Below are 26,752 nucleotides of genomic sequence, written 5' to 3' on the forward strand. Positions count from 1 at the left end.
TCATGGCAACAGATGAAGGACAGGAAGAAGAGAGTGACCCTCTCCCTGATCTCTTCTCCTCCACTGAAGAGGATGCTTTAGTGGAGGGAGTAGTTTTAGCAGATTGTCTGACTGCAGAACAGAAAGACAACTGCATAAATCTCCTTGGACAATTTTCTGAACTCTTTTCAACTGTGCCAGGCACCACATCTTGGTGTGAACACACAATTGATACTGGAGACAGCTTGCCTGTCAAAAGTAAATTCTATAGGCAGCCTGACCATGTCAGGGACTGCATAAAACAAGAGGTTCAGAAAATGCTTGATCTAGGAGTGGGTGAAACCTTCTGAAAGCCCATGGGCGAGTCCTGTGGTGCTTGTACCAAAGCCTCACTCAAAAGATGGAAAAAGGGAGATGAGGTTTTGTGTTGATTACAGAGGTCTCAATCAGGTAACAAAAACTGATGCTCACCCTATACCCAGGGCAGATGAGCTCATAGATACACTGGCATCTGCCAAGTATCTAAGCACCTTTGATTTGACTGCAGGATATTGGCAGATCAAATTGGCTGAGGATGCTAAACCTAAAACTGCATTTTCAACTATAGGAGGGCACTACCAATTTACAGTGATGCCCTTTGGTTTGAAAAATCCACCTGCCACTTTTCAGAGGTTGGTGAACACAGTCCTGCAAGGGTTGGAGGCTTTTAGTGCAGCATATCTAGATGATATAGCTGTCTTTAGCTCCACCTGGGATGAGCACCTGGTCCACCTTTGGAAAATTTTGGAGGCCTTGCAAAAGGCAGGCCTCACTATCAAGGCCTCAAAGTGCCAGATAGGGCAGGGAAAGGTGGTTTATCTGGGACACCTGGTAGGTGGAGAACAGATTGCACCACTTCAGGGGAAAATCCAGACAATCATGGATTGGGTTCCCCCTACAACTCAGAACGAGGTGAGAGCCTTCCTAGGCCTTGCTGGGTATTACAGGAGATTCATTAAAAACTATGGCTCAATAGCAGCCCCACTTAATGATCACACCAGTAAAAAGATGCCTAAAAAGGTATTGTGGACAGCTAGCTGTCAGAAAGCTTTTGAGGAGCTCAAACAGGCCATGTGCACTGCACCTGTCCTAAAAAGCCCATGTTACTCCAAAAAATTCATTGTTGAAACTGATGCCTCTTAATTAGGGGTAGGGGCAGTCTTATCACAACTGAATTCTAAGGGCCAGGATCAACCAGTTGCTTTTATCAGCAGAAGGTTGACCCCTAGAGAAAAGCGTTGGTCTGCCATAGAGAGGGAGGCCTTTGCTGTGGTCTGGGCACTGAAGAAGTTGAGGCCATACCTGTTTGGCACTCACTTCATTGTTCAAACAGACCACAAACCTCTACTTTGGCTAAAACAGATGAAAGGTGAAAACCCTAAATTGTTGAGGTGGTCCATATCTCTACAGGGAATAGACTATACAGTGGAACATAGTCCTGGGAGTACCCACTCCAATGCAGATGAACTCTCCAGATATTTCCACTTAGACAAGGAAGAATCATCAGGTCATGGCTAGTCTTATTGTCCTTCGTTTGGGAGGGGGTTGTGTAGGAAAGTACCATCTTGCCTGGCATGTTACCCCCATATTTCATTGTATATATTTTGTTTTAGTCTATGTGTCACTGGGACCCTGCCAGCCAGGACCCCAGTGCTCATATGTTTGTGGCCTACATGTATGTGTTCCCTGTGTGATGCCTAACTGTCCCAATGAGGCTCTGCTAACCAGAACCTCAGTGGTTATGCTCTCTCTGCTTTCCATATTTGTCGCTAACAGGCTAGTGACTAAATTTACCAATTCACATTGGCATACTGGTACACCCATATAATTCCCTAGTATATGGTACTGAAGTACCCAGGGTATTGGGGTTCCAGGAGATCCCTATGGGCTGCATCATTTCTTTTGCCACCCATAGAAAGCTCTGACAATTCTTACACAGGCCTGCCACTGCAGCCTGCGTGAAATAACGTCCACATTATTTCACAGACATTTACCACTGCACTTAAGTAACTTATAAGTCACCTATATGTCTAACCTTCACCTGGTGAAGGTTGGGTGCAAAGTTACTTAGTGTGTGGGCACCCTGGCACTAGCGAAGGTGCCCCCACATCATTCAGGGCAAATTCCCTGGAATTTGTCAGTGCGGGGACACCATTACACGTGGTGTGCACTGTACATAGGTCACTACCTATGTACAGTGTCACAATGGTAACTCCGAACATGGCCATGCAACATGTCTAAGATCATGGAATTGTCACCCCAATGCCATTCTGGCATTATGGGGACCATTCCATGATCCCCCGGGTCTCTAGCATAGTACCCGGGTACTGCCAAACTGCCTTTCCGGGGTCTCCACTGCAGCTGCTGCTGCTGCTAACCCCTCAGACAGGTTTCTGCCCTCCTGGGGTCCAGGCAGCCTTGGCTCAAGAAGGCAGAATAAGGATTTCCTCTGAGAGAGGGTGTCACACCCTCTCCCTCTGGAAATAGGTGTGAAGGCTGGGGAGGAGTAGCCTCCCCCAGCCTCTGGATATGCTTTGATGGGCACAGATGGTGCCCATCTCTGCATGAGCCGGTCTACACTGGTTTAGGCATCCCCCAGTCCTGCTCTGGCGTGAAACTGGACAAAGGAAAGGGGAGTGACCACTCCCCTGACCTGCACCTCCCAGGGGAGGTGCCCAGAGCCCCTCCAGTGTGTCCCAGACCTCTGCCATCTTGGAAACAGAGGTGTCTGTGGCACACTGGACTGCTCTGAGTGGCCAGTGCCAGCAGGTGACGTCAGAGGCTCCTTCTGATAGGCTCTTACCTCTCTTGGTAGCCAATCCTCCTTCCTAGGTAGCCAAACCTCCTTTTCTGGCTATTTAGGGTTTCTGCTTTGGAGATCTCAACAGATAACGAATGTAAGAGCTCACCAGAGTTCCTCTGCATCTCCTTCTTCACCTTCTGCCAAAGGATCGAACGCTGACTGCTCAGGACGCCTGCAAAACCGCAACAAAGTAGCAAGACGACTACTAGCAACCTTGTATCGCTTCATCCTGCCGGCTTTCTCGACTGTTTCCAGGTGGTGCATGCTCTGGGGGTAGCCTGCCGCCTCTCTGCACCAGGAGCTCTGAAGAAATCTCCAGTGGGTCGACGGAATCTTCCCCCTGCAACCACAGGCAACAAAATACTGCATCACCGGTCCTCTGGGTCCCCTCTCAGCACAACAAGCGTGGTCCCTGGAACTCAGCAACTCTGTCTGAGTGACTCCCACAGTCCAGTGACTCATTCAGTCCAAGTTTGGTGGAGGTAAGTCCTTGCCTCCCCACGCTAGACTGCATTGCTGGGTACCACATGATTTGCAGCTGCTCCAGCTCCTGTTCACTCTTCCAGGATTTCCTTGGTGCACAACCAAGCCTGGGTCCCCGACACTCTAACCTGCAGTGCACAACCTTCTGAGTTGTCCTCTGGAGTCGTGGGACTCCCTTTTGTGACTTCTGGTGGACTCTGGTTCACTTTTCTTCTAAGTGCCTGTTCAGATACTTCTGTGGGTGCTGCCTGCTTCTGTGAGGACTCCCTGACTTGCTGGGTTCCCCTTCTGTCTCCTCATCCAAGTGGCGACATTCTGGTCCCTCCTGGGCCACAGCAGCATCCAAAAACCCTAACCGCAACCCTTGCAGCTAGCAAGGCTTGTTTGCAGTCTTTCTGCTTGGAAATACCTCTGCAAGCTTCTTCACGATATGGGACATCCATTCTCCAAAGGGGAAGTTCCTAGTCCTCTTCGTTCTTGCAGAACTCCAAGCTTCTTCCAACAGGTGGCAGCTTCCTTGCACCCTCAGCTGGCATTTCCTGGGCTCCTGCCCACTCTCGACACTGTTGTGACTATTGGACTTGGTCCCCTTATCTTACAGGTACTCAGGTCCAGAAATCCACTGTTGTTGCATTGCTGGTGTTTGTTCTTCCTGCAGAAACCCACTATCACGACTTCTGTGCTCTCTGGGGGTAGTAGGTGCACTTTATACCTACCTTTCAGGGTCTTGGGGTGGGCTATTTTTCTAACGCTCACTGTTTTCTTACTGTCCCAGTGACCCTATACAGCTCACATAGGTTTGGGGTCCATTCGTGGTTCGCATTCCACTTTTGGAGTATATGGTTTGTGTTGCCCCTATACCTATGTGCTCCTATTGCAATCTATTGTAACTTTACACTGTTTGCATTACTTTTCTTGCTATTACCTGCATAATTTTGGTTTGTGTACATATATCTTGTGTATATATCTTATCCTCATACAGAGAGTACTCAATGAGATACTTTTGGCATATTGTCATACAAATAAAGTACCTTTATTTTTAGTAACTCTGTGTATTGTGTTTTCTTATGATATTGTGCATATGATGTAAGTGGTATAGTAGGAGCTTTACATGTCTCCTAGTTCAGCCTAAGCTGCTTTGCCATAGCTACCTTCTATCAGCCTAAACTGCTAGAAACACCTCTTCTACACTAATAAGGGATAGCTGGACCTGGCACAATGTGTAAGTACCTCTGGTACCCACTACAAGCCAGGCCAGCCTCCCACATTGGTTGTGCAGTAGTGGGATAAGTATGTGTAACTACTTACCACTTTGTCATTGTGTACTTTTCATAAGAGAATAATATACAAAACAAATTCAGTGTATGTACACCTAACCAAAAAGTTTTGCTTTTCTCCTCTTTCACTTTCTACTAAGTGCTGAAAAGTACTCTAAAACTTCTAAAAGTTTCCAAAAAGTTAGAAAAAGTTTTTTTTCTCTGTTCTTTAAAAAGTTCTGAAACTTTTTCTTTCTTCTCACTGTCTCTAAACCTTCTTCTGTCATGTCTGATGTAGAGTCTGCTCTTAAAATGGTCAATACTACCTATGGCAATTTGAATTACAAGAGCCTAAGGAGTCTCTGCTTAGATAGAGGTTTAGTGATAGGAAAGAACCCCACAAAAGAGTTTCTATATAAAATGCTTATTGTGAATGATGAGTCCCAAGCAGGCACTTCAAATGAGAAGTTAATAGATGGCTCCCATTCTGACTCAGGGGATCACCTTGAGGGAGGTGGGGAGGGTTCTGTTCCAAATCTGCCCCCTAGTAGACCACCTAGTAATGCTGGTAGTAATAGAAGCTCCCACCATAGTAGGGGTGTTTTAATTCCTGGAGGCCAGGTTGTTAGAGTCCAGTCAGTTAGGGACAGAGCTCCCTCTGTTGTGTCCAATTTATCTTCTGTGTCCAAGCATTCCCAACCCACCCACCCTGAAGACAACATGTTAGAAAGGGAACTAAAAAAGTTGAGAGTGGAAGAGACCAGACTGAAGCTTAAACAGCAACAGCTGGCTCTAGATAGGGAATCCCTAGACCGGGAGAAAGAGAGACAGAGATTGGGGTTAAGACCCCATGATGGCAGCAATAGCAGTATTCCTGATAGTAATCCTGTTAGAGAGCATGATTCCAGGAATCTGCACAAGATAGTCCCACCTTACAAGGAGGTGGATGACATCAACAAGTGGTTTGCTGCACTTGAGAGGGCCTGTATGGTACAGGGGGTCCCTCAAAGGCAGTCGGCTGCTATATTGTGGCTATCTTTCAATGGAAATGTTAGGGATAGGCTCCTTACTGTTAGAGAAAGTGATGCTAACAATTTTGCAGTTTGGAAGGATGCACTCTTGGATGGATTTGGCTTAACCACTGAACAATACAGGATGAAGTTCAGAGACACCAGAAAAGAGTCCTCACAAGACTGGATAGACTTTGTTAACTGTTCAGTGAAGGCCTTGGAAGGGTGGTTACATGGCAGTAAAGTGTCTGACTATGAAAGCCTGTATAATCTTATTCTGAGAGAGTATATTCTGAATAACTGTGTGTCTGACTTGTTACACCAATATCTAGTGGACTCAGATCTGACCTCTCCCCAAGAATTGGGAAAGAAGGCAGACAAATGGGTCAGAACAATAGTGAACAGAAAAGTTCATACAAGGGGTTACAAGGATAGGAAGAAGAAGGATGGTAAGCCTTCTGACAAGGGTGGGGACAAAACTAAAACTGAGTCTTCATCAGGCCCACAAAAATCCTCTGGTGGGGGTGGTGGGTCCAAATCCTCTTCAAATCAAGTTAAAAAGCCTTGGTGTTGTTTGTGTAAAGTCAAAGGCCATTGGACAACTGATGCCAGTTGTCCAAAGAAAAACACCAAACCTCCCACTACCACATCCCCTACTGCAAATCCTAGTGCCCCTAGTAATAGCAGTGGTGGTGGGAGCAAACCTACTAATAGCCAATCCAAGGGAGTAGCTGGGCTCACTTTTGGTAATTTAGTTGGGATTGGTCTTGTTAGGGACACCACAGAGGCTGTGTTAGTCTCTGAAGGTGCCATTGATTTGGCCACCTTGGTTGCTTGTCCCCTTAATATGGATAAGTACAAGCAACTTCCCCTAATAAATGGTGTTGAGGTTCAGGCCTACAGGGACACAGGTGCCAGTGTTACCATGGTAATAGAGAAACTGGTACACCCTGAACAACACCTACTTGGTCAGCAGTACCAAATGACAGACGCTCATAACAACACTCTTAGCCACCCAATGGCTGTTGTGAATCTCAACTGGGGGAGGGGTTACTGGTCCAAAGAAAGTTGTGGTTGCCTCAGATTTACCTGTAGACTGTCTACTAGGAAATGATTTAGAGACATCAGCTTGGGCAGAAGTGGAGTTGGAGGCTCATGCAGCAAGGCTGGGCATTCCTGGGTATATTTTTGCTTTGACAAGGGCTCAGGCCAAAAAGCAAAAAGGACAGGGTAACTTGGATCCTGTAACAATGGACCAAGTGCTCCCTAAAGCTAGGGATAGCAAGTGTAAATCCCTACCCACTATCCCTCCCTCTACAGATGATTCTCCTTCTGAGGGAGAAGAATTTCCTCCCTGGGCAGAACCTTCACCAGATGAGCTGGCAGCAGACAATGCTGAGCTTTTGGGTGGAGGGGGGCCTGCCGGGGAAGAGCTGAGTGTGGCACAGCAATCCTGTCCCACATTAGAGGGTCTCAGACAGCAAAATGTCAAGCAGCAAAATGGGGATGTCAGTGACTCACATAGAGTTTACTGGGAGGACAACCTCTTGTACACAGAGGCAAGGGACCCAAAACCTGGAGCAGCCAGGAGATTGGTCATTCCCCTTCAGTACAAAGTGTTCCTCCTAACTCTGGCACATTACATTCCTTTAGCTGGGCATTTGGGTCAGATCAAAACATGGGAAAGGCTTGTCCCCCTGTTTCACTGGCCTAGGATGTCAGAGGACAAAAAAAGATTTTTGTAAGTCTTGTGTGACCTGCCAAGCCAGTGGCAAGACTGGTGGCACACCAAAGGCTCCACTTATTCCACTACCTGTGGTTGGGGTCCCCTTTGAAAGGGTAGGGGTTGACATAGTTTGCCCCCTTGACCCTCCTACTGCTTCAGGGAATACGTTTATCTTGGTGGTTGTGGACCATGCCACAAGATATCCTGAAGCAATTCCTCTAAGGACCACTGCAGCACCTGCAGTGGCAAAAGCCCTCCTGGGAATCTTTTCCAGGGTGGGTTTCCCAAAAGAGGTTGTATCAGACAGGGGTAGCAACTTTATGTCTGCATACTTGAAAGCTATGTGGAAGGAATGTGGTGTAACCTACAAATTCACCACACCTTATCATCCACAGACTAATGGACTGGTAGAGAGGTTTAATAAAACTCTCAAAGGTATGATAATGGGACTCCCTGAAAAACTCAGGAGGAGATGGGATGTCCTGTTACCTTGCCTCCTTTTTGCTTACAGGGAGGTACCCCAGAAAGGAGTGGTCTTCAGCCCCTTTGAACTCCTCTTTGGAAACCCTGTAAGAGGTCCACTAACACTTGTGAAGGAGGGTTGGGAACAACCTTTAAAAGCTCCCAAACGGGACATAGTGGACTATGTACTTGGCCTAAGATCCAGAATGGCTGAGTATATGAAAAGGCCAGTAAAAACCTTCAGGCCAGCCAAGAGCTACAAAAGCAATGGCATGACCAGAAGGCTGTTCTGATCCAGTAACAACCAGGACAGAAGGTGTGGGTATTGGAGCCTGTGGCCCCAAGAGCACTCCAGGACAAATGGAGTGGACCCCATCTAATTGTTGAGAAAAAGGGTGAGGTTACCTATCTGGTAGACCTGGGCACTGGCAGGAGTCCCCTTAGGGTGATTCATGTCAACCGCCTAAAACCCTACTATGACAGGACTGATCTCACCCTGCTCATGGCAACAGATGAAGGACAGGAAGAAGAGAGTGACCCTCTCCCTGATCTCTTCTCCTCCACTGAAGAGGATGCTTTAGTGGAGGGAGTAGTTTTAGAAGATTGTCTGACTGCAGAACAGAAAGACAACTGCATAAATCTCCTTGGACAATTTTCTGAACTCTTTTCAACTGTGCCAGGCACCACATCTTGGTGTGAACACACAATTGATACTGGAGACAGCTTGCCTGTCAAAAGTAAATTCTATAGGCAGCCTGACCATGTCAGGGACTGCATAAAGCAAGAGGTTCAGAAAATGCTTGATCTAGGAGTGGTTGAACCTTCTGAAAGCCCATGGGCGAGTCCTGTGGTGCTTGTACCAAAGCCTCACTCAAAAGATGGAAAAAGGGAGATGAGGTTTTGTGTTGTTTACAGAGGTCTCAATCAGGTAACAAAAACTGATTCTCACCCTATACCCAGGGCAGATGAGCTCATAGATACACTGGCATCTGCCAAGTATCTAAGCACCTTTGATTTGACTGCAGGATATTGGCAGATCAAATTGGCTGAGGATGCTAAACCTAAAACTGCATTTTCAACTATAGGAGGGCACTACCAATTTACAGTGATGCCCTTTGGTTTGAAAAATCCACCTGCCACTTTTCAGAGGTTGGTGAACACAGTCCTGCAAGGGTTGGAGGCTTTTAGTGCAGCATATCTAGATGATATAGCTGTCTTTAGCTCCACCTGGGATGAGCAACTGGTCCACCTTTGGAAAATTTTGGAGGCCTTGCAAAAGGCAGGCCTCACTATCAAGGCCTCAAAGTGCCAGATAGGGCAGGGAAAGGTGGTTTATCTGGGACACCTGGTAGGTGGAGAACAGATTGCACCACTTCAGGGGAAAATCCAGACAATCATGGATTGGGTTCCCCCTACAACTCAGACCGAGGTGAGAGCCTTCCTAGGCCTCGCTGGGTATTACAGGAGATTCATTAAAAACTATGGCTCAATAGCACTCCCACTTAATGATCACACCAGTAAAAAGATGCCTAGAAAGGTATTGTGGACAGCTAGCTGTCAGAAAGCTTTTGAGGAGCTCAAACAGGCCATGTGCACTGCACCTGTCCTAAAAAGCCCATGTTACTCCAAAAAATTCATTGTTCAAACTGATGCATCTTAATTAGGGGTAGGGGCAGTCTTATCACAACTGAATTCTAAGGGCCAGGATCAACCAGTTGCTTTTATCAGCAGAAGGTTGACCCCTAGAGAAAAGCGTTGGTCTGCCATAGAGAGGGAGGCCTTTGCTGTGGTCTGGGCACTGAAGAAGTTGAGGCCATACATGTTTGCCACTCACTTCATTGTTCAGACAGACCACAAACCTCTACTTTGGCTAAAACAAATGAAAGGTGAAAACCCTAAATTGTTGAGGTGGTCCATATCTCTACAGGGAATAGACTATACAGTGGAACATAGTCCTGGGAGTACCCACTCCAATGCAGATGGACTCTCCAGATATTTCCACTTAGACAATTAAGAATCATCAGGTCATGGCTAGTCTTATTGTCCTTCGTTTGGGAGGGGGTTGTGTAGGAAAGTACCATCTTGCCTGGCATGTTACCCCCATATTTCATTGTATATATTTTGTTTTAGTCTATGTGTCACTGGGACCCTGCCAGCCAGGACCCCAGTGCTCATAAGTTTGTGGCCTACATGTATGTGTTCCCTGTGTGATGCCTAACTGTCTCACTGAGGCTCTGCTAACCAGAACCTCAGTGGTTATGCTCTCTCTCCTTTCCAAATTTGTCGCTAACAGGCTAGTGACTAAATTTACCAATTCACATTGGCATACTGGTACACCCATATAATTCCCTAGTATATGGTACTGAAGTACCCAGGGTATTGGGGTTCCAGGAGATCCCTATGGGCTGCAGCATTTCTTTTGCCACCCATAGAAAGCTCTGACAATTCTTACACAGGCCTGCCACTGCAGCCTGCGTGAAATAACGTCCACATTATTTCACAGACATTTACCACTGCACTTAAGTAACTTATAAGTCACCTATATGTCTAACCTTCACCTGGTGAAGGTTGGGTGCAAAGTTACTTAGTGTGTGGGCACCCTGGCACTATCCAAGGTGCCCCCACATCATTCAGGGCAAATTCCCCGGAATTTGTCAGTGCGGGGACACCATTACACGTGATGTGCACTGTACATAGGTCACTACCTATGTACAGTGTCACAATGGTAACTCCGAACATGGCCATGCAACATGTCTAAGATCATGGAATTGTCACCCCAATGCCATTCTGGCATTATGGGGACCATTCCATGATCCCCCGGGTCTCTAGCATAGTACCCGGGTACTGCCAAACTGCCTTTCCGGGGTCTCCACTGCAGGTGCTGCTGCTGCTGCTAACCCCTCAGACAGGTTTCTGCCCTCCTGGGGTCCAGGCAGCCTTGGCCCAAGAAGGCAGAATAAGGATTTCCTCTGAGAGAGGGTGTCACACCCTCTCCCTTTGGAAATAGGTGTGAAGGCTGGGGAGGAGTAGCCTCCCCCAGCCTCTGGATATGCTTTGATGGGCACAGATGGTGCCCATCTCTGCATGAGCCGGTCTACACTGGTTTAGGGATCCCCCAGTCCTGCTCTGGCGTGAAACTGGACAAAGGAAAGGGGAGTGACCACTCCCCTGACCTGCACCTCTCAGGGGAGGTGCCCAGAGCCCCTCCAGTGTGTCCTAGACCTCTGCCATCTTGGAAACAGAGGTGTCTGTGGCACACTGGACTGCTCTGAGTGGCCAGTGCCAGCAGGTGACGTCAGAGGCTCCTTCTGATAGGCTCTTACCTCTCTTGGTAGCCAATCCTCCTTCCTAGGTAGCCAAACCTCCTTTTCTGGCTATTTAGGGTTTCTGCTTTGGAGATCTCAACAGATAACGAATGCAAGAGCTCACCAGAGTTCCTCTGCATCTCCTTCTTCACCTTCTGCCAAAGGATCGAACGCTGACTGCTCAGGACGCCTGCAAAACCGCAACAAAGTAGCAAGACGACTACTAGCAACCTTGTATCGCTTCATCCTGCCGGCTTTCTCGACTGTTTCCAGGTGGTGCTTGCTCTGGGGGTAGCCTGCCGCCTCTCTGCACCAGGAGCTCTGAAGAAATCTCCAGTGGGTCCACCAAATCTTCCCCCTGCAACCACAGGCAACAAAATACTGCATCACTGGTCCTCTGGATCCCCTCTCAGCACAACAAGCGTGGTCCCTGGAACTCAGCAACTCTGTCTAAGTGACTCCCACAGTCCAGTGACTCATTCAGTCCAAGTTTGGTGAGGTAAGTCCTTGCCTCCCCACGCTAGACTGCATTGCTGGGTACCACATGATTTGCAGCTGCTCCAGCTCCTGTTCACTCTTCCAGGATTTCATTTGTGCACAACCAAGCCTGGGTCCCCGACACTCTAACCTGCAGTGCACAACCTTCTGAGTTGTCCTCCGGAGTCGTGGGACTCCCTTTTGTGACTTCGGGTGGACTCTGGTTCACTTTTCTTCTAAGTGCCTGTTCAGATACTTCTGTGGGTGCTGCCTGCTTCTGTGAGGACTCCCTGACTTGCTGGATGCCCCCTCTGTCTCCTCATCCAAGTGGCGACATTCTGGTCCCTCCTGGGCCACAGCAGCATCCAAAAACCCTAACCGCAACCCTTGCAGCTAGCAAGGCTTGTTTGCAGTTTTTCTGCTTGGAAATACCTCTGCAAGCTTCTTCACGATGTGGGACATCCATTCTCCAAAGGGGAAGTTCCTAGTCCTCTTCGTTCTTGCAGAACTCCAAGCTTCTTCCAACAGGTGGCAGCTTCCTTGCACCCTCAGCTGGCATTTCCTGGGGTCCTGCCCACTCTTGACACTGTTGTGACTATTGGACTTGGTCCCCTTATCTTTCAGGTACTCAGGTCCAGAAATCCACTGTTGTTGCATTGCTGGTGTTTGTTCTTCCTGCAGAAACCCCCTATCACGACTTCTGTGCTCTCTGGGGGTAGTAGGTGCACTTTATACCTACCTTTCAGGGTCTTGGGGTGGGCTATTTTTCTAACGCTCACTGTTTTCTTACTGTCCCAGCGACCCTATACAAGCTCACATAGGTTTGGGGTCCATTCGTGGTTCGCATTCCACTTTTGGAGTATATGGTTTGTGCTGCCGCCAAACCTATGTGCTCCTATTGCAATCTATTGTAACTTTACACTGCTTGCATTACTTTTCTTGCTATTACCTGCATAATTTTGGTTTGTGTACATATATCGTGTGTATATATCTTATCCTCATACAGAGGGTACTCACTGAGATACTTTTGGCATATTGTCATAAAAATAAAGGGCCATATTTATACTTTTTGACGCAAAACTGCGCTAACGCAGTTTTGCGTCAAAAAAATTAGCGCCGGCTAACGCCATACTGAAGCGCCATGCGGGTGCCGTATTTATTCAATGACGTTAGCCGGCGTTAGCCGCCGGCGCTGCCTGGTGTGCGTGAAAAAAAATGGCGTACACCAGGCAGCGCCGGAGTAGGGGAATATGGAGCTTGGGCGCCAAAAAATGGGGCAAGTCAGGCTGAGGCAAATTTTTCGCCTCAACCCGATTTGCGCCATTTTTTTCGACTCCCAACCCCCATTGAAATGACTCCTGTCTTAGCTAAGACAGGAGTCATGCCCCCTTGCCCAATGGCCATGCCCAGGGGACTTCTGTTCCCTGGGCATGGTCATTGGGCATAGTGGCATGTAGGGGGGCACAAATCAGGCCCCCCTATGCCACAAAAAAAAAAAAAAAATAATACTTACCTGAACTTACCTTATGTTCCCTGGGATGGGTCCCTCCATCCTCAGGCGTCCTCCTGGGGTGGGCAAGGGTGACAGGGGGGTCCCTGGGGGCATGGGAGGGCACCTCTGGGCTCCTTCCGAGCCCACAGGTCCCTTAACACCTGCCCTGACCAGGCGCAAAAAACGAACCCAAAAGCGACTGAACGTCATTTTTTTTGACCCGCCCAGTCCCGGGCGTGAGTTTTGCCCGGTAGTGTAAATACAGCGCACATGCCGCGGAGTAAATTTTTTAGACGGGAACGCCTACCTTGCATATCATTAACACAAAGTAGGTGTCCACGCTAAAAAATGACGCAAACTCCATGGACTTTGGCGCTAGACGCGTCTAACCCCAAAGTATAAATATGGAGTTAGTTTTGCGTCGGAATTGCGTAAAAAAAAACGACGCTATTCCGGTGCAAACAGAGTATAAATATGCCCCAAAGTACCTTTATTTTTAGTACTTCTGTGTATTGTGTTTTCTTATGATATTGTGCATATGACACCAGTGGTATAGTAGGATCTTTACATCTCTCCTAGTTTAGCCTCCTACATCTATGAAAAAATGAAATTGAGGCAGATGTTAAAGTGCCTCATTTTGTTGCAGATAGAAACAGAACTCATCTTCTTTCTGTCTTCTAATAGCAAAGTTCTCAAATTTCCCAAGTCCAGACTCGATCAGCTCAGTCAGACCAGGATTTTATTTTGCATGTTGAGACTTGTAGACCTGTTTATCGTGTTGTAAAATCAGGATTACAGATCCCAGGTAGAAAAGCCAAAAGGTTGGCTTGGATCAGCTACTTCTGCAGTGACCTGGCAAACGTGCGAGTTCTGCAATTGACACGTTCAGATCCCTCTTAGGGTGAGGTTTTAGCATCCAAGTTTCCCAGGTCCATTTGAAATGATCTGCTTCAACGCAGGTTTTTTTTTGCATGCTAGGACCTGTAGTGCTAGTTTTATAATGCGAGAAACAAGACTACAAGTCTTAAATTTCAAAGAAAAAAAATTGCAGTTTGTCTCACACACAGACCTGGGAAATGTGAAAAACCTACGGAGTTCTGATACACTACTCTGTTTGCTTGTGTAAATTGAGTCACTGTAAGCTGTGGTTTTGGTCCCATGATTCTCTGATCCATCTGTGAGGAGGGCACCTACACTGCGTTCCTCTTTGCATCCAGAAAACTAGCAAGATATTTTCTAGTCAACATTTTAACAGCTCAAACAACAGCAACACGTGCAAGGAGTGAATTTTATTGAATCATAGTTGCATTCATATAGCGCTTACTGCATCTAACAGGGCATTGATGCACTTTACGCAAGGGAGCACGGTGCTCTGATACCTACGGGTATTGGTTAGTCCAATGGTGATTGGTCATTGAGATTAGCCTTCTATAAAGTAAAACATCTAATGTATTTGTTCAAATTTCTTTGTGGTAGATTAAATTATTAGGAATTAGACGTGATCATTAATAGCGGTCTTATAGTTCATGCAGATGGCTGGAAGTATTAATTGATGACCTAGACAAGGTTATTTATTGTTATATTGCAAGGGTGTGAATTTGAAAGAAGGAAAGGGTGTGATCTTTGTAATGACACATGCAAAAAAAAACAACAAAAAACAGTTGATAGACGAAATGCAGAACAAATCAAACCTTTGCCCCCAGTCACAGATCTGGGTTCAGTCCATCAGTTTTTTTGCTCACCATGCCATTCCATATTGGACCCAGCCATATGCAAATCAGTATTTGAGTCCAATGCTTTTACCCCTTTCTGCCATTGAAGTTGGGAAACTTTAAAGTATAGTCTCAAGTGTTTGTAACATCTTTTCTTGTCCAGGCCAGTCCCCAGCCACACACCAGGAGGTTGGAGTGAGGGCAGACACAGCCCTTTCAGATGTGAGTGACCACTCCTCCCCTCCATTCCAGTACATATGGCTCATCATGATATGCAGGCTACATCCCAGACCCATTTGTGTCACTGTCTCGAGAGAGGTGCAAACAGCCCAACTGACCCAGACAGGTAATCCACAAACAGGCAGAGTCACAGAATGGTTTAAGCAATAAAATGCCTACTTTCTAAAGGTGGCATTTTCAAGCCAATATTCTAAAAAACAACTTCACTAAAAGATGTATTTTTAAAGTTTGAGCTCAGAGACCCTAAACTCCACATTTCTATATGCTCCCAAAGGGAATCTGTGCCTTAATAACATTTAAAGTTAATATGTTAACCTATGAGGGAGATAGGCCTTGCAACAGTAAAAATCGAATTTGGCAGTATTTCATTGTCAGGACATGTAAAACACATAAGTACATGTCCCACCTTTAACATACACTGCACCCTGCCAGTGGGGCTATCTAGGGCATACCTTAGGGGTGCCTTACATGTAGAAAAAGGGAAGGTTTAGGCCTGGTAAGTGGGTACGCAAGACTGCACACACAGTCACTGCAATGGCAGGTCTGAGACATGCTTACAGGGCTACTAATGTGGGTGGCACAATCAGTGCTGCAGGCCCTCTAGTAGCATTTGATTTACATGTCATGGGCACCTCTAGTGCACTGAAGTAGGGACTTACTAGTAAATTAAATATGCCAATCATGGAAAGACAATTACACATGCAATTTACATAGGAGCACTTGCACTTTAGCACTGGATAGCAGTGGTAAAGTGCCCAGAGTATCAAAAACAGCAAAAACAGAGTCCAGCACACATCAACAACCTGGTGAACAGAGGCAAAAATTTAGGGGAGACAATACCAAGGATGCCATGCCAAACAAGGGGTAAATGTGGCATCTTGTTTATGTGTCTTTACTACAAATTAATGGTGAATTCAAACAGTACAGTGTAATTACTAATGGAAAACAATAATTAGGGCAGTATTCAAAAGACACGCCATAAAGGGATGGATGAGTGCTTTGGACATGGGCTTTGTCAAATTTCTGACACTAATTTCAGTGAGGCCAGAAGTCTTGTGAATGATGTCTGGTTCAGGAGTTTGTGTAGAGAGTTGTAGAGGAAACTTCATCTTTTGTCTTTTGTGATGGGCTAAGCATAAGGTTCTGTCACTAGGTTGCCCTCCAGGGGTTTAGCCTGAAGGTATTGCTTAACAAACAGTACCTTTAAGCAAATCATTAAAGTCAAGTATAAAGTATAAGAAATATATTTATGCCCACCTAGACCTAAGACCCAACAAAACACCTTCACAACAAACTCACAGCACCTAATTCAACCACTTCTACATAATGTCAGCAAAATAACCACCAATAACATCCCTTTTAGGCAAAAACTACACTCACCAAACACAACATGCCCACCCCTCCCTAATACCAATAAAATAACTCAAACTATGGGGGTCATTACAACATTGGCGGTAAAAGCCGCTTACCGCCGTGCAGAAGACCGCCAATACTTATGACCCACATCTCAGAATCCGCCGAAATTCAGACACCCACACAAGTCCGCCACACCAAAGGTCAGTGACAAACTGGCGAAAACAAATCCTCCACCGTCACGCCAACAGAAACACGCCCATGCTATTACGACCCACGAATCCACGCGGCGGTCTTTCAACCGCGGTATTTCATTGGCGGTACACACCGCCGCCCTCAAAATACACACACATCTCCAAAACACCGCCACATTGGACAATTCAAACTACACACACCTGATACACATACAAACACCACTACCACACACCCAACATAATATAAAACACACACCCACATCACCCACAAACCCCTACGACCAAAAATTATAGACGAAGGCGAGAGAGAGAGCACAGCAATAGACAACCCCACCACAAAGAGGCACACAACATCATCACCCACACAACATCCACGCACAAAACAACCCACACCACTACACATCACCATACTCATCACCACATACACCACCCCACACATCACCTACACCTCCCCATGGCACGCCAAAGACACCCCAGGTTTTCGGAGGAGGAGCTCATGGTCATGGTGGAGGAAATCGTACGGGTAGAGCCACATCTATTTGGATCACAGGTGCAGCACACCTCTATAGCTAGGAAGATGGAGCTATGGCGAAGAATAGTGGACAGGGTCAACGTAGTGGGACAGCACCCAAGAAATCAGGACGACATCAGGAAGAGGTGGAACGACCTGCGGGGGAAGGTGCGTTCCGTGGTCTCCAGGCACAACATCGTGGTTCAGCAGACTAGCGGCGGACCCCCACCTCCTCCCCCCAACTAACAACATGGGAGGAGCAGGTCGTGACCATCATGCATCCTGAGGGCCTCAGAGGAGTCGGTGGAGGAATGGACACTGGAAAGTCAAATCTTAACTATCATATCCCCCACCCTACCTGCATGCAATCACACACCCCCACCCTCACCCCCTCCCCTATCACTCCAACTCCTCACTAATGTACTAATAACACAAACCACCCATCCCAACACCAAGCCCTGCATGACACAGCAAAGCATGGACACCCATCACTAAAGCATGCCCACTGCACATACCCATAACACCCCCTAACCATCATCACACAAGCCCCCACACAGGAATGCTAGCACTGGGGTACACGCTCACCCACCCATTGCACACCATGACACACACACATGCAATAATCATGCTTTTACACCCCTGCAGGACCACTACCCAAAGTCACCAGACAGGAGGGTCCAGACATCTCTACCCCACCCACAGAAGAGGCCCACAGTGATGACAGCAGCTCTGCCCTACTGGATCCAGATGACCAGTCGGTTCCCCTCGCACAGGCACAGCCCAACACTGACCTTCCACCCTCTGGAAACAGCAGTACAGCACCCACCCAGCGGGCCCATACCTCCGTACCCAGGACACGTCAATCAGCTGTGTGTCCACCACTACAGGGAACCCAGGATAACCCACCACCCCAACAACAACAGGGACCTGGGGGCAGTGGTAGTGGGCACACGGTCCAGGGGACGGAGGCACAGGAACACAGGGGAACTGGGAGGGCTGCTGTGCGACAGGGGGCGGACAGGCCAAGGAAACCCACTCTCCACGAGGCCCTCTCCTTCATCATGGGAGCATACCACCACTCCCAGGAGACGATGGCTACGGTCCTGGCCAAGTTTCAGGAGACCCAGAGCCTGCAGGAGGAACAGTATTTGGGGTTCAGGGAGGAACTCAGAACCATCAGCTCCGCCCTGGGCACCATCGTAGGGGTGCTGAAGGACATACAGAGCACCATGAAGGACACTGTGGCACAACAAGGGGCGCCTGACACTAGCCTGGATGATGAACTGCCCACCACCTCCGCCGGTGCTAGTGGACAGGACGCCCCGCCACAGGACCACCACACCAGCACCCCACCCCCTGCAGACGGAGAACCACCTCGCAAGTGGTCCCTGAGATCCAGGAACAGGACAGAGCACGATGCCAAGACCCCCGCCAAGAAATGAGACCACCCTGATTATCAACCCACTGTCCAACTTTGTAACCCTGTCCATATTGGAACTGCCCCAGCTCCACTTCCTATGCCCATATGGGCAATGCACCTGCGAGACTAATAGACTGGACTCTGCCATGGACATTCCTCCACCATCACCCATCACAATTTTACCACCCCCTCCAATAATTAGCACTTCAATAAACACCCTTGAAGCACAAAACAATTTGGAGTCAGTCTGTGATTTTGAAAATGTGTATGAGCCATGACAATGACAAAATCTGTTTGAAAATGTAATGTCAACATACCTATGGCACACATCACAAGTCCATGAAGGATGCAAGCAGATGACACACGTTGGTAACCACACCTGTGAAACCGTAATGGAAATGTAAAACTCAGTTACCAAATACTGCTTGAAATTTAGAGACAGGATAGAGGTACAAGTGTGAAAGTAAGGGGCATATTTATACTCTGTTTGCGCCGGAATTGCGTTGTTTTTTTTTACACAAATCCGACGCAAAGCTAACTCCATATTTATACTTTGGCGTTAGACCCGTCTAGCGCCAAAGATCTTGGAGTTAGCGTCATTTTTTAGCGTGGACACCTACCTTCCGTTAATGATATGCAAGGTAGGCGTTCCCGTCTAAAAAATGACTCCAAGGCATGTGCGCCTTATTTAAACTCCCGTGCAAAAATGGCGCACGGGAGTGGGCGGGTAAAAAAAAATGACGTCCAGCCGCTTTTGCGTCATTGTTTAGCGCCTGGTCAGGGCAGGCGTTAAGGGACCTGTGGGCTCGGAAGGAGCCCAGAGGTGCCCTCCCATGCCCCCAGGGACACCCCCTAACACCTTTGCCCACCCCAGGAGGACACCCAAGGATGGAGGGACCCATCCCAGGGAACTTAAGGTAAGTTCAGGTAAGTATTTTTTATTTTATTTTTTTGTGGCATAGGGGGGCCTGATTTGTGCCCCCCTACATGCCACTATGCCCAATGACCATGCCCAGGGGACAGAAGTCCCCTGGGCATGGCCATTGGGCAAGGAGGCATGACTCCTGTCTTTGCTAAGACAGGAGTCATGTCAATGGAGGGTGGGAGTAAAAAAAAATGGCGCAAATCGCGTTGAGACAAATTTTTTACCTCAGACCGACTTGCCCCATTTTTTGACGCCCAAGCTCCATTTTCCCCTACACCGGCGCTGCCTGGTGTGGGTCATTTTTTTTGACGCACGCCAGTCTGCTCCGCCGGCTAACGTAATTCCATAAATAAGGAGCCCGCATGGCGCTTTGGAATGGCGTTAGCCGGCGTTAACATTTTTGACGCAAAACTGCGTTGGCGCAGTTGTGCGTCAAAAAGTATAAATATGGCCCTAAGTGTATTAGTAAATAAAGTGTTCTCACCTGTGTGTCACTGGAAATATTGCTGTATGACTGAGTCCCTGTTGTCAATGTCTTCTTCCTCTGCTTCCTCCTCATCACTGTCCACAGGCTCCACAGCTGCCACAACACCGTCATCTGGACCATCCTCCTGCAGAAAAGGCACCTGGCGTCGCAAAGCAAGATTGTGAAGCATAGAGCAGGCGATGATGATCTGGCACACCTTCCTTGGTGAGTCGAATAGGGAACCACCTGTCATATGGAGGCACCTGAAACTGGCCTTCAGGAGGCCGAAGGTGCGTTCGATCACCCTCCTAGTCCGCCCATGGGCCTCATTGTAGCGTTCCTCTGCCCTGGTCCTGGGATTCCTCACTGGGGTCAATAGCCATGACAGGTTGGGGTAACCAGAGTCCCCTAATAGCCACACTCGGTGCCTCTGGAGTTGACCCATCACATAAGGGATGTTGATATTCCGCAGGATGTAGACGTCATGCACAGAGCCAGGGAACATAGCATTTACCTGGGAGATGTACTGGTCTGCCAAACATACCATCTGTACATTCATGGAATGATAACTCTTCCGGTTCCTGTACACCTGTTCACTCCTGTGGGGGGGGGCCAGAGCTACATGGGTCCCATCAATGGCACCTATGATGTTGGGGATATGTCCCAGGGCATAGAAGTCACCTTTAACAGTAGCCAAATCCTCCACCTGAGGGAAAACAATATAGCTCCTCATGTGTTTCAGCAGGGCAGACAACACTCTGGACAACACGTTGGAAAACATAGGCTGGGACATCCCTGATGCCAGGGCCACTGTTGTTTGAAATGACCCACTTGCTGGGAAATGGAGCACTGATAGCACTTGCACTTGAGGGGGGCTTCCTGTGGAATGGCGGATTGGTGACATAAGGTCTGGCTCCAACTGGGTACACAGTTCCTGGATTGTGGCACGGTCAAACCTGTAGGTGATGATTAAATGTCGCTCCTCCATTGTCAACAGGTCCACCAGTGGTCGGTACACCGGAGGATTCCGCCATCTCCTCACATGTCCCAGCTGACGGTGCCTAGGAAGGACAACAGTGACCACAGAGTCAAGCAATTCAGAGGTATGTACCCTCAGCTGCACAGCACACGAAATCCAAAAAGTTGTCTGAATGTGTGTTGAGTCCAGGCCTAGGTATGTGTGACGCAGTTGAAAATGAAGCCATGTGGGCCCCTGAAATGGCGGATGCCTGACCTCTAAAGTGGGACAATGGGGAGTGAGGTAACTGCGCTGGCGTTGTACACCGTCGCGGTAGGCGGTCGAAGACCGCAGCGCAATGCTGCATTGGTTAACATTGGACCCTATGTGTCCCAGGAGCCAGTGACGAAGTGCGCCGGCGGTGATGATACCCACCGCCGCGGACATCACCACCGTGGGCGTGACCGCCATTTTCTATCTGTTCAATCACTTGATACCTGATCTTCCACAGGAGAGGACCTACACTGCAAGTGCTGCTGTGACTTTGGTCTGGAAGAGACAATGGCACGTGCGTCTGGGGAAAGGGCCCCTGCCTTCACTGCACAGGAGTTGGAGAAGCTCGTGGACGGGGTCCTCCCCCAGTACACGCTACTCTACGGTCCTCCAGACCAACAGGTGAGTAAATAGGGTGCAAGTTGTATGGGCTATGCCTGGGTGGAGAGGGCTGGATGTAAGAAGGAAGGGGGCAGAGTTTTGCGAGCATGAAGGACTGTGAATGCATGTGCCACATGGCAAGGGTAGGGATGTGGGCCACTCACTTCGACGGTGCAGTTGGTAATGACTTCTCTTCTTCCCCTGTACATGTCATGTAGGTCAGCGCCCAATAGAAGAAGGATATTTGGCGTGCCATCTCCAAGGATGTCCGGACCTTGGGGGTCCACCAGAGACGGAGCACCCACTGCCGTAAAAGATGGGAGGACATTCGCCGCTGGAGCAAGAAGACGGCCGAAGCTTAGCTGGGGATGGCCTCCCAACGTGGGAGGGGTGCCCGTCGCACCATGACCCCCCTGATGTTCCGGATCCTGGCGGTGGCCTACCCTGAGTTGGATGGGCACATGAGGGCATCACAGCAGACACAAGGGGGTGAGTACAACATCATTCTGCTGACTGTGTGCGCAGTGGAGGTGTCTGGGTGGGGGAGGAGGGCTGTGGGTTTCCCTAGGCCAGGGTGAGTTCCGTAGGCTAGCCCCCTCCGTAATGCAGGCCATGTGGCACTCCACCACACCTCTGTAGAGTGCCAAGTACAGGTATACATGCCCCTGTGTCATCTATTTGTGCAGATGTCCACCATAGCCATGTAGGCCATATCCCAGGAACTGCATCTGTAGAGCCGAAGAGCGCGGCGTAGTGCAGGGGGCTGCTGTGTCTGTATTGTCCGCCAACGGTAGCGGTAAGCCTTGCACTCAACCTGTCTTTCTTCTGTTTCCCCACCCCTTTTTGTGCTCTCCCTGTTTTTTTGTGCATCAGCATCATCAGGCGGAGGTACAGTGGCACCAGAGCACGAGGGGGCTGCATCCCACATGGCCATGGAGGGCCACACCACGGACTCAGAATACACCAGTGGGGCGGAGGGCGAGGGGAGCTCCACGGCGGTCACCAGATCAGCAACCAGCGACACAGACTCGTCTTCCGATGGGAGCTCCCTTGTGGTGGCGGCACCATCTGTGCCCCCTACTTCTACAGGTACAGCCGCCACCCCCCCTACCAGCACCGCCCTCCCAGCAGCCCCTCAGCCTTCGCCCCGTGCCCGCTCACCCAGGAGGGTGGGCATCACCTTCGCCCCAGGCACCTCAGCCCCTGCCCCAGTCACCCCTGCTGCCCTCAGTGAGGAGGCCATTGACCTCCTCCGGTCACTCACTGTTGGTCAGTCTACCATTGTGAATGCCATCCAGGGTGTAGAAAGGGAGTTGCAACACACTTATGCATTCCTAGAGGGCATTCATTCTGGTCAGGCTGCCCATCATCGAACCCTGCAATCTCTGGCCTCAGCACTGATGGCAGCCATTGTCCCTGTCTCTAGCCTCCTCCTCCAACTTCCTCCACCCAGACCCAATCCCCTGTACATCTGCCTATCCCAAGCACACCATCAGACCAGCCTGCACACACCTCAACACACAAGGGCAGCTCAGGCAAACATAGGCACCACACATCCCACAGGCACTCACACAAGCATCACTCACATACAGACACAGCAACATCCACTGGCTCCACTGTGTCCCCCTCCTCGTCGTCTCCCTCCTCCCTCCCAGTGTTGTCTACACTCTCACCTGCATGCACTACCACTACAGCCACTAGGACTCGCACCAGAACACCCACCACCACACCCCGCTCACCTGCACTCACCACCCCCACTACCATTTACACGTCCCCTGTGTCCTCTCCCAGTGTGTCTGTGACGCCCCCTCCCAAAGTACACAAACGCGAGCACACACACACCCAACATCCATCCACCTCACGACAGCCTCCAGAACATGCACCTGCACCCAAATCACCTAAAGGTACACCTCCTACAACCACCTCCTCTTCCTCCATTCCCAGACCCCCTCCAGCTACCCGTCCCAGTGTTTGGCAGAAACTTTTCCTGAGCAACGTTGACCTCTTTCCCACCACCCCCCCTCCAATTCATAGGTCCCGTAGTAGCACCTCAGCCAAAAAATTTCCGGTACCAATGGTGCCTGTTAGAGGTATGTGGAGTGCACCGGGCACCAGGGCAGCCAGTGTGACACGGAGCCAAAGCACAGCCATTCCCCCCCCTGTGAAGCACCAGAAGTTGGACAGTGCCAGACGGGAGAGGGTGAAGACTCCTGCCGGCAAAGCCGCTCACAAGGGTCCCGGGGGAGTGTCGAGTCAGATGTGACTCCTCCCAAGGTGGGGAAGGGGCAGAAGAAAGCGCCAAAGTCTGGGAAGAGCAGCACGGCGGAGAAGGCCGCCATCATCCCGCTGCCCAGAACGCCACCGCCAGCCCCATCGTCACTGGTCAGGAGACCACCACCAGAGTCAGTGCCCAGGAGGGCAGCACAATCGTCACTGGTCAGGAAACCACCGCCAGAGTCAGTGCCCAGGAGGGCAGCCCAATCGTCACTGGGCAGGAGACCACCGCCAGAGTCAGTGCCCAGGAGGGCAGCCCAATCGTCACTGGTCAGGAGACCACTGCCAGAGTCAGTGCCCAGGAGGTCCCCGGCAGCCACAGCCCCGCTGGGCAATGAGGGACCGCCATGGCACACACCACTGCACAGGTCAGAGACAGCAAAGTCAAGCACCGCTGAACAGGGCAAAGACCGCCATGGCAAGCACCGCTGAACAGGGCAAGCACCGCTGAACAGGGCAAAGACCGCCATGGCAAGCACCGCTGAACAGGTCAGAAACTGCAAAGTGAAGCACCGCTGAACAGGGCAAAGACCGCCATGGCAAGAACCGCTGAATAGGGAAAGCACCGCCAACTCAAGCACCACTAACCCATGTGCGGCAGGGGCAGTGACGGAACTTGGACCGTCTCGGGGAGAGTGATGCCCTCTGGGCACCAGTCCCCCTCCAGAACCAGTGGAGACTGTTATCCACTTGAGAGACTGTGGCTTTGCACTCCCTAGGATGGTACAGTAGGCAAACCACCCACTGCAAAGACTTGTGAGACTGGCTTTGCACTCCCCAGGATGGTACAGTGGGCAAACCACCCACTGCAAATACTTGTGAGACTGTGTCTTTGCACTCCCCAGGATGGTACAGTGGGCAAACCACCCACTGCAAAGACTTTTGAGACTGTGGCTTTGCACTCCCCAGGATACATCAATGGGCATGGAGCCCCGTCGTGGATCTGGCGTGGTGCTGTCATCCGGCTGAGGTGCTCCGCCTTCCCTTCCCCCTGAGGTGCCTGTTGTATTTCTATCTGATGCCCCAGAAGTGTTCTCTCCGTTTCTGGACAGGTATCGTGTGTGGGCCTCGCCCATGCATTTTGGGCCCAGTGGTCAACGGACATTGAATGGTGCATACCTGCACTACTAATCGTGATGTATATTTTTTGAATGTGTATATATATATCTGTATATATTAGCTTCCTGTATTTTGATACATTACAATGGTTGCACTCATTTCCTTTTGTCTTTGCATTCTTCCGGGGGGGGTTGGGGGTTGTTACTGTGATGTTTGGAAATGCATTGGTGTGTGTGTTGTAGTGTGCGAGGGTCGGGGTGGGGGTGGGGTGTTGCGTGTGTGTGTCCCTGACTTTTGCCTCCCCCTCCCCTATGTCGTAGGTGCAGTACTCACCGTTGTCTTCGGCGCCGGCGTTGCTGATGTTCGTAGAGGAGCAGGAACACTATCGCAGGGAGTATTTGGAGTTCCGGCTCCATGGTGCCCTCCTTCCTCGTGGAGTGTGTTCAGGTGAGCGTTTTCCCATTGAAATGGCTGTTTCCGCCGTGTTTTTATCCACGGTGAATCCGCCCCGGAAAAGGTGGCGGATTGGCCTGTTGTAATACTGTGGGTGGTACTTTGTCTTCCGCCTGTCTGTTGGGGGTGACCGCCGCGCTGCTTGTCTGTACCGCCGTGGCGGTCGGAGTGTTAAAGTGGCTGTCTTTGTTGGCGGTTTCCGCCACGGTCATAATTCCCTTTTTTTTCCGCCAGCCTGTTTGCGGTATTTCCGCCGCTTTAACACCGTCCGCCAGGGTTGTAATGACCCCCTATGTTTTTTCTTCAACACATTCTACACACTTAACGCTCCTGATAGCCCTTCCCAAATAGTAGCCAATTAGAGGACCAAAGAAAATGAAAAAAATGTTTACATTGAAAAACTGTTTTAAAATTCTTCTTGGTTCTTTGATAGGGTTTCCTGTACCTGCAAAACTTTAGAAAGGAGATTGTTTGTGTTTGTCGTAGGTAGGAGGGCAATAGCTGGCTGTGTGTGCTTGAGGAGATAGAAGGCTACATCGCTGCTGCCTGTAGCTGCAGTGGTGGTGACCCTAGTAATTCCTTGCCACTGTTGGCTGAAGTCCACAGGAGGTGAATGGAGCTGCTGATCCTACTACTTCTGCCTCCTTCCCCTCCAACTTCTCAGGTTTGTGGAAAACCGGTATAATGGCATAGAGGTTTTCAAGTCATAGCCATGCAGCTATCTCCCACCAGCCAGGTGCATTAGTTGTCAGTTTTTGAGGCAGTAAACGAGAGCAATTAACTGTGAATTACTAAGAACAGAAAAACAGAGAAATGCATTATCCACGCAAGCACATATGTTTGTTTAGTCATATGAGTAGCAGGTTTGTCAACCCGTGGCCACCGAAATTTCACAATGCTGCATCCATGGCATTTTAGTGCATATTTACCATACTTAACTTGCCATAAATTACTATAAATCTATCCACCACCACCTGCATAACCAACAAAAAACAAGCTATTAAAAATGAGCCTCATGTGTGAAAAGCAGTGGTGGATACTCAGCAGGAGTTAAGTGTTAGATTTTCTGTTGTTGCTGTATTCAAGTGCTGTTCAACCGTTACCAAAAGAAGAGGTGAAACATTTTGACCAAAAAGCATTTAGGCAAGTTAAAATAGCTAAATTTGAAAGTTGTGCTGCCACAGAAATATATAACATGTTAGCTTATCCAGCACAATTTATTTAATTTAGTTAGTAATGGGGTTTCTGTTTGGCTAGGATATGCATTTGATCCGGGCAGATCCCACCACTCTAGTCAGGGCAAGTAAGTTAAAGACCAAAGACAGCCTGTGCTCACCTCTTGGTAGCTTGGCACAAATTAGTCAGGCTTATTTCCTGAGGTAATGTGCAAAGCGTTTGTGCAACACACTCACACCAGTGACACAATAACTACCCCACAAAAGAGTCTCCACATGTAAATATATAAAAGTAAATAAGACTCAAATATAGATCATGGACCAAG

Source organism: Pleurodeles waltl, chromosome 1_2, assembly GCF_031143425.1.
Source record: "Pleurodeles waltl isolate 20211129_DDA chromosome 1_2, aPleWal1.hap1.20221129, whole genome shotgun sequence".
Lineage (NCBI taxonomy): Eukaryota > Metazoa > Chordata > Amphibia > Caudata > Salamandridae > Pleurodeles > Pleurodeles waltl.